At 44.3% G+C, this 13,872-nt stretch overlaps 1 long non-coding RNA gene across 2 annotated transcripts; it reads left to right on the top strand.

Moving 5' to 3' along the window:
• Window positions 1-613: 613 nt before the first annotated feature.
• Window positions 614-9,894, top strand: LOC123622485. Of its 2 annotated transcripts, none has more exons than XR_006729510.1 (3): window positions 614-709; window positions 1,079-1,164; window positions 9,876-9,894. It is a non-coding gene; the product is annotated as an uncharacterized LOC123622485 (long non-coding RNA). The 2 variants fall into 2 exon arrangements; XR_006729511.1 differs by lacking the exon at window positions 614-709 and adding an exon at window positions 970-984.
• Window positions 9,895-13,872: the final 3,978 nt, after the last annotated feature.

Genomic DNA, 13,872 nt, shown 5'->3' on the forward strand with positions numbered 1-13,872 from the left:
AAAAGCCCCCAAGCACCGGGCAGCTCCACCCCCACCCACAACAGGAGTGGCTCCCTGCGGGTCGGGACCATAGCCCCCCAGGAGAGGTCTCTGGCCTCTAAAAACTGTCAAGGGCGACAGGCTGACCATGGAGTGGGCAGGCGGGGGGCACATTGATCCTCCCAGGATAGGGCGAGTGCCTTGGTGGGACCCCACCGTCAGACCCCCGGTGTGCATGTCCCATGTAGATATCCCCAAGTCCCATCCACCTGGGGGGCAGCCGGTCTCTAGGCTCAGCCCCTACATGACAATGAGGAGGGGGTGTAGTTTCCAGGGAGGGAGACAGGGCCCTATACACACACACTGCAGTGCAGGGAACAAAGGGGAAAAGGCCCCGGGGGCCTGCTGAGAGTTCTCTCCATCCCCGCCCCCGTCTGCACCAGAACCCAGCTCCCAACAGGAGTGGGGGGCTCCCGACACAGGGCAGAGTCTCAGCTGGCGCATACCTCTGCTCTCAGGTGGGGCGGGATGGCAGGGGGCGGAGCACCCGTCATGCCCTGCGGCTTTGCACGAGGCTTTGTACGCAGCATTTCACGTGCCGTGAGAGGACGCAGTGCCGCCATGTTAGCTTTACCCCCGCAGGCGCCGCCTCCCTGGCGCCTGCCTGTCTGGCCTCAGACCCGAAGGGAATGCGACCTCTTGGTCCTCTCTCAGACTTGAGGCCCCCAGGGTGAGTTCAACCTTCCTGTCCGAGCCCCACAGGCACCGCCTTCCTGGCCGCAGCCGCCTTCCTGTCCGCAGCCGCCTGCTGAGGGGCATCCGGTCCTCAGAGACGCGGGAGGGGCTCCGTGTGGACATTTGGAAATGGGGAACGCACAGTTTCCACCACACTGTGGTCCCCCATGCCCAGAACGTGGTGGCCACGGTTGTGACGTCCACGCAGTGGCCTCTCCACCCTAATGGGGTATCAGACTCTGCGCTGGATGTGGGTCTGGCTCAGCCTCTGTGAGGGAGTTCGTTGTCATCTCTGTTTTACGGGCAGGGTGTTCAGGTCGTTGTTTATAAATGTAGTTTCCTTACAGGAATTTCATCCTTCCAGGGAACGTGCCATCACAGCGCAAAGTCCTCTATGCCTTGCCTTTAGAGTCTCCAGCGTCATTGCTGTGTGAGGTCTGCTACTTCATGGTAAGTACTCCTATGTGTTTTACCATGTGTTTCGCAGCAGCCACACACTCCCAGGTCATCCTCTTTAACCCCGAATCAGGAAATACACCTTTCTCCCTGACAGTCCAATCCAGCAGGCCTACTTCACCGCCTTCCCCAACTGGGAGAAAAGTGTGTGTTTCCCTTCAGTTCCAGTTTTCTTTTTCTGGAACTGTTTCTGAGACTATCCCTCAGTTTCCTAGCCTTGGCAGATCTAAAGAGCAGAGATAACTCCAAGGTGGGTGTGGGCAGCACTTTTTCCTGAGCAGGACAGGACTGCCATGGCCTGTAGACCCTGAGCGGTCCTGTCTGCTACCCTCTCCCATGCAGTCTACCCCAGCTGTTGGCAGTCTACTCTGCTTTCATTTTTAGGTGCACAGCAGGCTTTTGGTATCTCAGGGGTTTTATTAGGGTTCCATCAACCTGTCCACACATTGGACACCGTTAGCAAATTTTCTAAGGCTTTGCCCAGCTAGACCCTTAAAGTCACAGCAGTTTGTAATATCTAACAGTAGAAAAAGTGGATGATGCGATTTTTCAAAGCAGAAAACCTTTCTTTTCTTCTTTCTTTTGAGACAGTCTCACTGTGTTGCCCAGGCTGGGGTGCCATGGTGTCAGCCTAGCTCACAGAGACCTCAAAATCCTGGGCTCAAGCCATCCTTCTGCCTCAGCCTCCCAAGTATCTGGGACAACAGGCATGCATTACCATACCCCGCTAATTTTTTCTATATATTTTCAGTTGTCCAGCTAGTCTCTTACTATTTTTAGTAGAGATGGAGTCTGGCTCTTGCTCAGGCCGGTCCCGAACCCCTGAGCTCAAAGGATCCACCCATCTCGACATCTCTGAGCCTAGGATTGTAGGCGTGAGCCACTGCTCCCGGCCCCCCCCAAAAAAATTATTATTTGATATATCGTGTGTAAGAATCACCTTTGATTTATATATAAACCAAGGAAATAGCTAAATACAGGATTTATATTTGGGATAATTAGTAAAGAAAAATTAAATCTCCCTGCCAAATGAAAGGCAAATGACTCAATTGATCATGGATATTTTATAAGAGTTTATTGAACCACATATTACCTTACTGTAATTCTCTAGCCGTGTGTGTGCACATGTGCATGTGCACCAGTTGCAAGGTATCTCAGGTTTGCACACTTATGTTTACATCACCAATCGATATAGTTAAGTGATAAAATCCTAGTCCATATTATGACAATGTATATAAATATTTGAAAGCACTTTTTAAAATTTCACCATTTTAACACTTGTGAATATATAATTCAATGGAGGGTCGTACATTGCCCGTGTTGTGCAACCATCTATTTATTAATAGTTACAGATGTTTTTTTTCTTCCTCTGAAGGAAACTCAAAGCCCGTTACAAAGTCACTTTCCTTTCCCTGTCCCCCAAGTCCCTGGCAAGCACTAATCTATTTTTCATCACCATGGATTTGCTTGCTCTGGACATTTCATACAAGTGGAATCATAATATGTGGGCTTTTGTGTCTGATTTCTTTCACTTAGGATGTTTTCAAGGTTCATCCATGTTGTGATATACATCATTACTTCATTCCTTTTTTCTGTATGAGTAACTACAGCATTCACCATTCTTTTTTTTTTTTTTTTTTTTTTTGAGACAGGGTCTCACTTTGTTGCCCGGACTAGAGTGAGTGCCATGGCATCAGTGTAGCTCACAGCAACCTCAAACTCCTGGGCTTAAGCGGATCCTACTGCCTCAGCCTCCCCAGTAGCTGGGACTACAGACATGCGCCTCCATGCCCGGCTAATTTTTTGCTATATGTATTTTTTTTACTTGGCCAGATAATTTCTTCCTATATTTAGTAGAGACGGGGTCTCACTCAGGCTGGTCTTGAACTCCTGACCTCGAGCGATCCACCCACTTCAGCCTCCCAGAGGGCTAGGATTACAGGCCTCAGCCACCTCGCCGGGCCAGCATTCACCATTCTTAAGTGCACACTTCAGTGGCACGAACCACGTCCATGTTTTTTTGTAACTGTGACTGCCATTCATCTCCAGAATTTCTTTCATCATCCCCAAGTGGAACCCTGTACTTGTTAAACACTTACTTCATATTTTCTCTTCCCCCAGCCCCTGAAAACTACTCCAGCTACCTCATAAGTAGAGCATACTCTATTTGTCGTGTGCCTGGGTTGGTTCACTTAGCACAATGTTGTTGCATTTGTCAGAATTTCCTCATTTTTAAGGCTGAATTATATTTCATTGTGTGGGTGGACCACATTTTATTTTTCTACTCATCTGTCAGTGGACACTTGTGTTGCTTCCACCTTTTGGCACAGTGAATAATGCTGCCATGAACATGGGTGTTCAAGTCCCTGTTTTCAGTTCTTTTCAGTATATACCCAGAAGTGGAATAACTGTGTTGTAAGTGAATTCCATGCTTAATTTTTGAGGTACTGCCATATTGTGCCCATAACAGCTGCTCCCTTTCAGTTTTCTCTTTCCTTTTTATGGCTGAATAATATATCAGGTTATGATATACCTAATTTTGCTTATCCATTCATCTGTTGACGGATGTTTGGGTTGTTTGCACCTTTCAGCTATTGTGAACAGGGCTGTTATAAATATTCATGTACAAGTTCTTGTTTGAACACTTGTTTTCTAATCTTTGGAGTATGTACCTTGGAATGGAATTGTTGAGCTATGGTAATTCTGCACGTAAATTTTTGAGGGAAGATTCAACTAGTTTACACACAGGCTGTACCATTTTATATTTCTACAGGCAGTGTTTAAGGGTATCCAGGTTTTCTGTATCCTTGCTGACAGATATCTTTAATTTTTTTTAACAATAGCTTTTAAAGTGTGTGTGAGTGGTTATGTCATTGTTGTTGGAATTTGAATTACCATAATAACTAATAACGTGTAATATCTTCTTATGTGCTTTTTGGCCAATTTGTTATTTTGTGTGTGTGTGTGTGTGTGTGTGTGTGTGTGTGTGTGTGTGTGTGTAGTGTGAATTTTAGGCTCTTTATCCATGTTGTTATTTGGTTGTTTGACTTTTTCCTGTTCAGTCTTAAAAGCTACTTATATATACTGGATAGGAGATCCTCATCAGATATATAACATGCTTCTGTCAGTTGTCATCTTTCTGGGTGGTGTCTTTGGATTTCCAAAGGTTTTTAATTTTGAGGAAATTTTTCTTTAATGGCTGTGCTTGTGGTGTCAGATCAAAGAAACCATTCTTATGCCCAACGTTATGAAAGTTTATCTCCATGTTTTCTTCTAGGGTTTATGTTTTCACCTTTTACATTTAGGCCTGTGGACCATTTTGAGGTCAATTTTTCTGTTTGGTATGCTGTCAGGGTACAGTTTCATTCCTGTGCGTGTGGATAGTTGTCTGACATTGCTTGTGGAATTTAGGGACCTCAGGGCTTGTACACAATCAATTGACCATAGAGGTATGAATTTATATCTGGACCCTCAGTTCAATTTCATTGATCTATGTGCGTACCTTCATGCCAGTATCATCCTATTTTGATTGTTGTTGCTTTGCAGTAAAATTTAACATTCAATATAGGGAAGTGTGAACCTCCATGTTTGTCTTTCTTTTTCAAGAAGGTTTTGGTTATTTGTATGCCCTTAAAATTCCATTTTAATATTAGAATCAGTTTGTCCCTTTTTGCCGAGAGGCCTTTTTGGATTTTTGTAGGGATTGCATTGGGTTTGAGATCACCTGTGCCGTATGGCCATCTTGAAACATATTAAGTCTCCAGTCGATGAACATGGAGTGTCTTGACATTTGTTTAGATTTTCTTTAGCTTTTTTCAATAATGTTTTGTAGTTTTCCACATACAGGTCTTGCACATTTGTTAATTTTTTTCTCGAGTGGGTTATTTTTGTTGATATAATTCAAATGGAATTTTTGTCTTAATTTCATTTCCATGTTCTTGATCACCAGAGTACAGAAATAAAACGGATTTCTGTGTATTGAAAGGTTGTTCTGTTACCTATCCATTTTTGTTTGCTGGTTCAAATAAATTTTTTGAATTCTTTGGGATTTTCTATATTTAAGGTGATGTGATTTGGAATCTGTGAATAGATTTACTTTCCATTCATGTATGGATGCATTTTTATTTCCCATTCTTCTCTAATTGTTCTGTATAGAACTGTCAGTGCAATCTTATTTTTTTCTTTCAAAATACTAATTAAGGTGGTACAAGTATTTTTGTTACATGGCTATGTGTGTAGTGCTGAAGTCAGAGGTGGTGGTGTGTCTGTCATCAGAATATAGTGTTCATGTGGGCAAGTTTTTATTCTACACCCACTGTCCATTCCTCCCCCTTCTAGGTTTTCATGTCCCTTATATTGCCATGTGCCTCTGTGTATCCATGTAGTAGCTCCCACTTATTTGTGAGAACATAGGGTGTTTTGTTTTCCATTCCCGAGATAGTTCATTTAGGGTAATGGTCTCCAGTTCCCCTCACATTGCTGCAAATGACATTATTTCATTCTCTTTTGTTTTTTGAGATAGGGTCTCCCTCTAGTGGCCGTGATAGAGTGCAGTGGCATGATCATAGCTCACTCGAAGCTCAAGTGATCCTCTGGGCTCAACTGATCCTCCTGTCTTAGCCTCCTGAGTAGCTGGGACTACAGATACATGCCACATTCCCCAGCTAATATTTTTATTTTTTTAGAGACTGGGTCTCACTCTTGTTCAGGCTGGTATTTCATTCCTTTTCATGGCTGAGTAGCACACTGTGATATTTATACATGTATTTGTGTGTGTGTGTGTACACACACCCACACACATTTTTGTCCCCTTATGAATTTAATGGCACTTAAGTTGATTCCACATCTTTGCAATTGTGAAGTGTGCTGTGCTCAACATTTGGATGCTGGTGTCTTTTGGATAAAATGACTTCATTTCCTTTGGCTAGATACCCAGGAGTGGGATTGCTGGATTGAATGGTAGGTCTACATTTCTTTCTTTGAGGAGTCTCCATAATGTTTTCCATAGAGGTTCTACTATTTTGTAGACTGACCAGTGCATCAGCGTTCCTTTCTCTATGCATCTGTGGCAGCATCTGTTGTTTTTTGTGTTTTTTTTTTTTTTTTTTTTTTTTTTGAGGCAGAGTCTCTCTTTGTTGCCCAGGCTAGCATGATTGCCGTGGCGTCAGCCTAGCTCACAGCAACCTCAAACTCCTGGGCTTATGCAATCTTACTGTGTCAGCCTCCCGAGTAGCTGGGACTACAGGCATGTGCCACTATGCCCGGCTAATTTTTTCTCTATATATTTTTAGTTGTCCAGATAATTTCCTTCTATTTTTAGTAGAGACGGGGTCTCGCTCTTGCTCAGGCTGGTCTCGAACTCCTGACCTCGAGCGATCCACCGGCCTCGGCCTTCCGGAGTGCTAGGATTACAGGAGTGAGCCACCACGCCTGGCCATGTTTTTTGTCTTTTTAATAATGGCCATTCTGATTGGGGCAAGGCGCTTCCTTATGGTAGTTTTAATTTGCATTTCTCCATGATTAACAATGTTTAGCAGTTTTTCATGTTTTTTGGCAGTTTGTCTATCTTCTTTTCAAAAACTTCTGGTCTTTTGCCCACTTTTTGATGAGGATGTTTACTTTTTTCTTGCTGATTTGTTTGGGTCTTTGCATATTCTGGATATCAGTCTTTTGTCAGATGCATAGTTGCAAATATTTTGGCCCATTCCGTAGGCTGTGTATTCACTGCTTTGATTATATCCTTTGCTGTGCACAAGTTTCCTAATTTACTTAAGTCCTGTTGATTTATTTTTGTTGTTGCTATATTTGGCTTTGGGGTCTTAGTCATAAATTCTTTGACTTGGCTGATGTCTAAAAAGGTTTGCCTACTTTTTCCCTAGAATTTTTATGGTTTCATACTTTTCATTTAACTCTTCAATGCACCTTGAATTGATTTTTGTATATAGTGAGAGAGGTACCCTGTTTCCTTTTTCTGCATATGGATATCCAATTTTCCCAGCGCTGTTTATTGAATAGGGCTTCCTTTCCTCAGTGCATGTTTTCTGCTTTGTCAAAAATCAGTTAGTTGGTGCTAGGTAGATGGTTTAATGTCTGGGTTCTTTATTTTGTTCTCTTGGATTAGTCTCAGTTTTTTACACCAGTACCATGGTGTTTGGGTTCCTGTAGCCTTGTAATATAATTTGATGTCATGTAATGTCTTACCTCCAGATTTGTTTTTCAGTATAATGTTGCATGCAGAGGTGAAAGTGAGCATCTCTGCTTTGTCCCTGATCTTAGTGGCAAAAGCTGTGGTTAGGGCTTAGGGTTTTTACAGTTAGGGTTAGTGTTAGAGTTGGGGTTGGGTCCTGTTAATAATTCAGTATCTTTTGGTCACAAGGATTCTGTTTTGTTAGTCTTATGATCTATGTTTATTTTTTTCCTAACATAAATGCTGGTCATTTGTATCTAAAGTCCTGGAACTCAGTTGTAAGGTTTCTCTGAGGTTTGCCTGGCTAAGAGGGGTCCATTCAGTTGGCATGGGGCTTAGGGTTTTATTTTAATTTACATTACCATGCTTTCACTAGTATAATTTAGTAATGCTTTCTTTATGTATGCGTGGGAGGAAACAGCCAGGAAAAATGACTAAATCACCAAGAGGTGGCTCTGAGTTCAGGCTTGCATACTATCTTCAAGTGAAACAAAGAAAGAATGGGTATCATGGGGGTCAGTACTGAGGAGGTAACCAGGAAAAGCAAGGTAAGCAAGAGCAAGCATTGTTGTTCAGACTTAAGTGGTGCCTGCCTTCCGCATTGCTAAGAATCCCTCATGATATAGTCATTCTTCTCTTCTTGGTATGAGAGGGAGACACCTTTACAAATGGAAGTAGGTCTCCTTCACAGATGTAAATTTCCGTGACAAAAAGGTAACTTCTGGCCTGTTTTCAGCGCTTCTCCTGGGTGTGCAGTGTTTCAAAATTATCAGCTCAAAATAATGCTTACATTGGGCTGGGCATGTTGGCTCATGCCTATGATCCCAACATTTTGGGAGCCCAAGGCAGGAGGCTCCATGGAGCCCAGGAGTTCAAGACTAGCTGGGGCAATACAGCAAGGACCCATCTGTACACACACATACAAAGTTATTTGGCAGTGGTAGCTCATGCCTGTAATCCCAGCTACTTGAGAGGCTGAGGATCACTTCAGCCTGGAAGTTCAAGGTGGCAGTGATCTGCGTTTGTGCCACTGCACTCCCGCCTGGGTGACAGAGACCCTGTCCAAAATACTAACAATGATAAAAAGAGCTATATCTTGGAGTGACATATTCTAGTCTTCTACACTGGCTTCCAAAGTGACTGTATACCATTATGCATTCTACCAGCAATGAATGAGAATTCCTGCCCTTCCTCCAGCAATGGTTTGTCCTTTTTTTTTTTTTTAAAGAGTTTATTCATTCTAGCAGGCGTGCTGTGGTATCTCATTGCTGCTGTAATCTGCTATTCCCTAACGATATGTGATGCTGAGCATCTCTTTGTATGATTCTTTGCCATGTATGTATCTTCTTTGGTCAGGTGTGTGTTGAGATATGTACCCCTTTTTAATTGGGGTGTTAAAACTCTTGTTGAGTTTTAAGACTTCTTTTTATATGTAGAATGTGAATTATTCCTTCAGTATGTATCTTGCACATATTTCTTATCATTCTTTGGCTTGTCTTTTTATTCTCTGAACTTGGTCTTTCACAGAGTATAAATATTGAACATTATAACAGCCATGGTATTATTTTTTCTGTTGTGGATCAGATTCTTTTTGTTGTTGTTGTGTGTTAAAACCCATCACCAAACCCAAGGCCATGTAAATTTTCTTCTTTGTTTCTTCCCCGAATCTGTAAAGTTTTGCATTGCAGTTGAAGTCTGAGGATGATTTTGAATGAATTTTGATGTCAGTTGTAAAGTTTATATCTACACTTATTTCATTCCATATGTTTTTCCCTTAATTGTTCCCTCCTTCCCGTTTTTTTCTGAAAGACACAGGACAGTGAGGCCACCTGAGTTTGAATTTGCAGATCCTGGCTCCGAAGACGCTGAACTTGGAATTTAACTGGTTCCCCAGCAAGGCCAGGAGGAAGTGCTCGCCACTGTAGGCCCCGCCCTATGAGCACCAAGGGCTTCAGTGCCGGTGCGGGCTGGCAGAGGGCGGAGCACCCGTCATGCCCTGCGGGTTTTCACGAGGCTTTGTACGCAGCATTGCACGTGCCGTGAGAGGACGCAGTGCCGCCATGTTAGCTTAGCCCCCGCAGGCGCCGCCTTCCTGGCGCCTGCCAGCCTTGCCTCAGACCCGAAGCGAGTGGGATCTCCTTGTCCCCACTCAGACATGAGGCCTCGAGGGTGAGTTAAACCTTCCTGTCCGAGCCCCACGAGCACCGCCTTCCTGTCCGGAGCCGCCTGCTGAGGGGCGGCCAGTCCTCAGAGAACTGGGAGGGGCTCCTTGTGGATATTTGGAAACGGGGAACCCACATTTTCCACCACATTGAGATCCCCAAGCCCAGGACGTGGTGGCCACGGGTGTGATGTCCAAGCGGTGGTCTCTCCACCCTAATGGGGTATCAGACTCTGGCTGGACGTGGGTCTTGCTCAGCCTCTGTGAGGGAGTTTGTTGTCATCTCTGTTTCACTGGCAGGGTGTTCAGGTCATTGTTCATAAATGTAGTTTCCTTACGGGAGTATCATCCTTCCAGGGAACGTGCTGTTGCAGCGCAAAGTCCTCTGTGTCCTGCCTTCAGAGTCTCCAGCGTCATTGCTGTGTAAGGTCTGCTACTTCATGGTAAGTACTCCTATGTGTTTTACCATGTGTTTTGCAGCAGCCACACGCTCCCAGGTCATCACCGTTAACCCCGAATCAGGAAATACACCTTTCTCCCTGACAGTCCAATCCACCAGGCCTGCTTCACCACCTTCCCTAACTGGGAGAAAAATGTGTCTTTCCCTTCGGTTCCAGTTTTCTTATTCTGGAACTGCTTCTGAGACTATCCCTCAGTTTCCCAGCCTTGGCAGATCTAAAGAGCAGGCATGACTCCAGGGTGGGTATGGGCAGCGCTTCCTCCTGAGCAGCACAGGACTGCCATGGCCTGCAGACCCTGAGCGGTCCTGCCTGTTACCCTCTCCCATGCAGTCTACCCCAGCTGCCTGCAGTCTACTCTGCTTTCATTTTTAGGTGCACAGCAGGAGTTTGGTGTCTCAGGGATTTTATTCGGATTCTGTCAGTGTCCACACAGTGGACACCCTTAGCAAATTTTCTAAGGCTTTGCCCAGCTAGACCCTTAAACTCACAGGAGTTTGTAATGTCTAATAGTAGAAAAAATGGATGATGTGATTTTTCAAAAGGCAAAAAGCATTCTTTTTTTCTTTCTTTGTTTTGAGATAGAGTCTCGTTGTGCTGCCCAGGCTGGAGTGCCATGGCATCAGCCTAGCTCACGGCAACCTCAAACTCCTGGGCTCAAGCCATCCTTCTGCCTCAGTCTGCCAAGTTTCTGGGACTACAGGCATGTGCTACCATAGCCGGCTAATTTTTTTTGTATATCTTTAGTTGTCCATCCAGTCTCTTTCTATTTTTAGTAGAGATGGGGTCTTACTCTTGCTCAGGCCAGTCCCAAACTCCTGAGCTCAAACAATCCACCCACCTCGTCCTCCTCCTGTGTAGGATTATAAGTGTGAGCCACTGCTCCTGGCCCAAAAAAGAAAAAATTATTATTTGATATATCATGTGTAAGAATCACCTTCAGTTTATATATCAACCAGGGAAATACCTAAACACAGGGTTTATATTTGGGATAATTACTAAAGAATATTTTAATCTCCCTGTCCAATACAAGGCAAGTGGCCCAATTGATCATGAAAATTTCATAAGAGTTTACTGAACCACATATTACCTTACTGTAATTCTCTAGCCATATGTGTGCGCATGTGCATGCACAGCAGTTGCAAGGTATCTCAGGTTTGCACACTTATGTTTACATCACCAATCGATGTAGTTAATTGATAAAGTCCTAGTCCATATTATGACAATGTATATAAATATTTGAAAGCACCTTTTAAAATTTCACCATTTTTACCACTTGTGAATATATAATTCAGTGGAGTGTCATACATTGCCTGTGTTGTGCAACCATGTATTTATTAATAGTTACAGATGTTTTTTTTCCTTCCTCTGAAGGAAACTCAAAGCCTGTTATGAAGTTACTTTCCATTCCCTGTCCCCCAAGTCCCTGGCAAGCACTAATCTATTTTTCATCACCGTGGATTTGCCTGCTCTGGACATTTTATACAAATGGACTGATATAATATGTGGCCTTTTGTGTCTGATTTCTTTCACTTAGGACATTTTCCAGGTTCATCCATGTTGCGATACACATCATTACTTCATTCCTTTTTTCTGTATGATTAAATACATACAGCATTCACCATTTTTAAGTGCACACTTCAGTGGCACAAACCTCGTCCATTTTTTTTGTAACTATCACCACCATCCATCTCCAGAATTTCTTTCATCTTCCCCAAGTGGAACCCTGTACTCGTTAAACACTTACTTCATATTTTCTCTTCCCTCAGTCCCTGGAAACTACTGCAGCTACCTCATAAGTAGAGCATACTCTCTTTGTCATTTTGTGCCTTGGTTATTTCACTTAGCACGATGTTGTCACGTATGTCAGAATTTCCTCATTTTTTAAGGCTGAATTATATTTCATTGTGTGGATAGACCACGTTTTGTGTATTTACTCATCTGTCATTGGACAGTTGTATTGCTTCCACCTTTTGGCACAGTGAATAATGCTGCCTTGAACGTGGGTGTTCGAGTCCCTGTTTTCAGTTCTTTTCAATATATACCCAGAAGTGGAATCACTGTATTGTAAGTGAATTCCGTGCTTAATTTTTCAGGTACTGCCATACTGTGTTCCGTAACTACTGCTCCATTTCAGTTTCCTCTTTCCTTTTTATGTCTAAATAATATATCAGGTTATGGTATACCTAATTTTGCTTATCCATCCATCTGTTGACAGACGTTTGGTTTGTTTGCACCTTTCAGCTATTGTGAACAGGGCTGTTATAAATATTCATGTACAAGTTCTTGTTTGAACACTTGTTTTCTAATCTTTGGAGTATGTACCTTGGAATGAAATTGTTGACCTATGGTAATGCTGCATGTAAATTTTTTAGGGAAGATTCAACTAGTTTACACACAGCCTGTACCATTTTATATTTCTACAAGCAGTGTTTAAGGGTATCCAGGTTTTCTGTATCCTTGCCAGGAGATATGTTTAAATTTTTTAAACAATAGCCTTTCTAGTGTGTGCAAGTGGGTATGTCATTGTAGTTGGAATTTGAATTTCGGATGACCTCTGACCTTGGCGTGGACTCTGAGCAGGGGCAGTTGCTGCAGTCAGGATGAGCTGTGACCCTGGCCTGGACTCTGAGCAGTCACAGTTGGTGGAGTCTTGCAGGACAATCTGTGACCTGTGACCTTGGTGCAGAGTCTGCCCAGGCGCAGTTGCTGGTATCTGTCAGGGAGTGACCAGGAGGCGGGGGGCCCACTCTCAACCTTGCACACCCTGGGCCACTTCCTTGCCCAGGGCACCTGCAGTGACACAGGACTGTGTGAGGTTGGGACAGCCCGGGGGCTGTGTGCATGTTCCTCTTCTGAATTCAAGTGAAGTTTGGGGAAGACACTTGGATACAAAACAGGAGAGGAGCCCTTTTACCTAAAATTTTTCAAGTTTTTAATGCAATTCACCTCCCTCAGTACAGAATATAGGGTAGATGTAGCCACATTACAGACAGGCGAGCTCAGGGTAGCTCAGAGGAGTGAGACTTCAGGGTGGGAGACAGGAGCCTGGATGTGTCCAGAAATGACTGAGGTACCCTGTGTGGGCAGAGAGAGCCAACCCTGGTTTCCTATCGCCTTCCTCCTGCCTACCACAGCTGCTGCTGCAACTTCCTCCTGGCCCACATCAGCAAGGGCTCCAGCCATCACACACATGCTCCACACCTGATAACAAAGAAGACATGGGTAATGGCTTCTCCTCCCTTCCAGGTCAGTGCAGGAATTCCAGTGGCCCTCCGCTCATCACTGAGTCCTGTTCCCACCCTGGGATGTGCAGGAGCCAGGGAGAAAAAGCCTTCTTAGATGCCTTGCCCAGCAAGTTCCTGATCTCTTACAGAAAAGGAAGAAAGACATGCATTAAGGTAACCTAAGAGGCTGTCACAGTCACCCACAATTTGGGACTGCTGAGAGAGTCCCCAGATCTTCTGTGGTCTGTAGCCCAGGCATCCCAGGTATTTAGGCAACCTGGGACATCGCACACATGAGCCCTGGTCTGTAGACCAGTTCCACCAAGGTAATTTAGGAAACCTGACACATAACATAGATGAGCCCTGGTCTGTAGACCAGTCCTCCCGGGATTTGGGGAACCTGGGACAGCCCACACATGAGCCCTGGTCCTTAATCCAGTGCCCCTCAGGGATTTAGGGAAAGTCGACAGCCTAAAGTTGAGGCCTGGTGTGTGCACCGGTACCCCCAGGGATTTAGGCAACCTGGAACAGTCCACAGATCTGCTCTAGTTTGTAGACCAGTCCCACAAGGGATTCAGAGAACCTGGGACAGCCCACAGATCAACCATGGTCTATAGATCAGTCCGCCCAGGAATTTAGGGACCTGGGACATCGCACAGATGAGTCCTG

This window comes from Lemur catta, chromosome 17 (genome assembly GCF_020740605.2).
Source record: "Lemur catta isolate mLemCat1 chromosome 17, mLemCat1.pri, whole genome shotgun sequence".
NCBI classification, from domain to species: Eukaryota; Metazoa; Chordata; class Mammalia; order Primates; family Lemuridae; genus Lemur; species Lemur catta.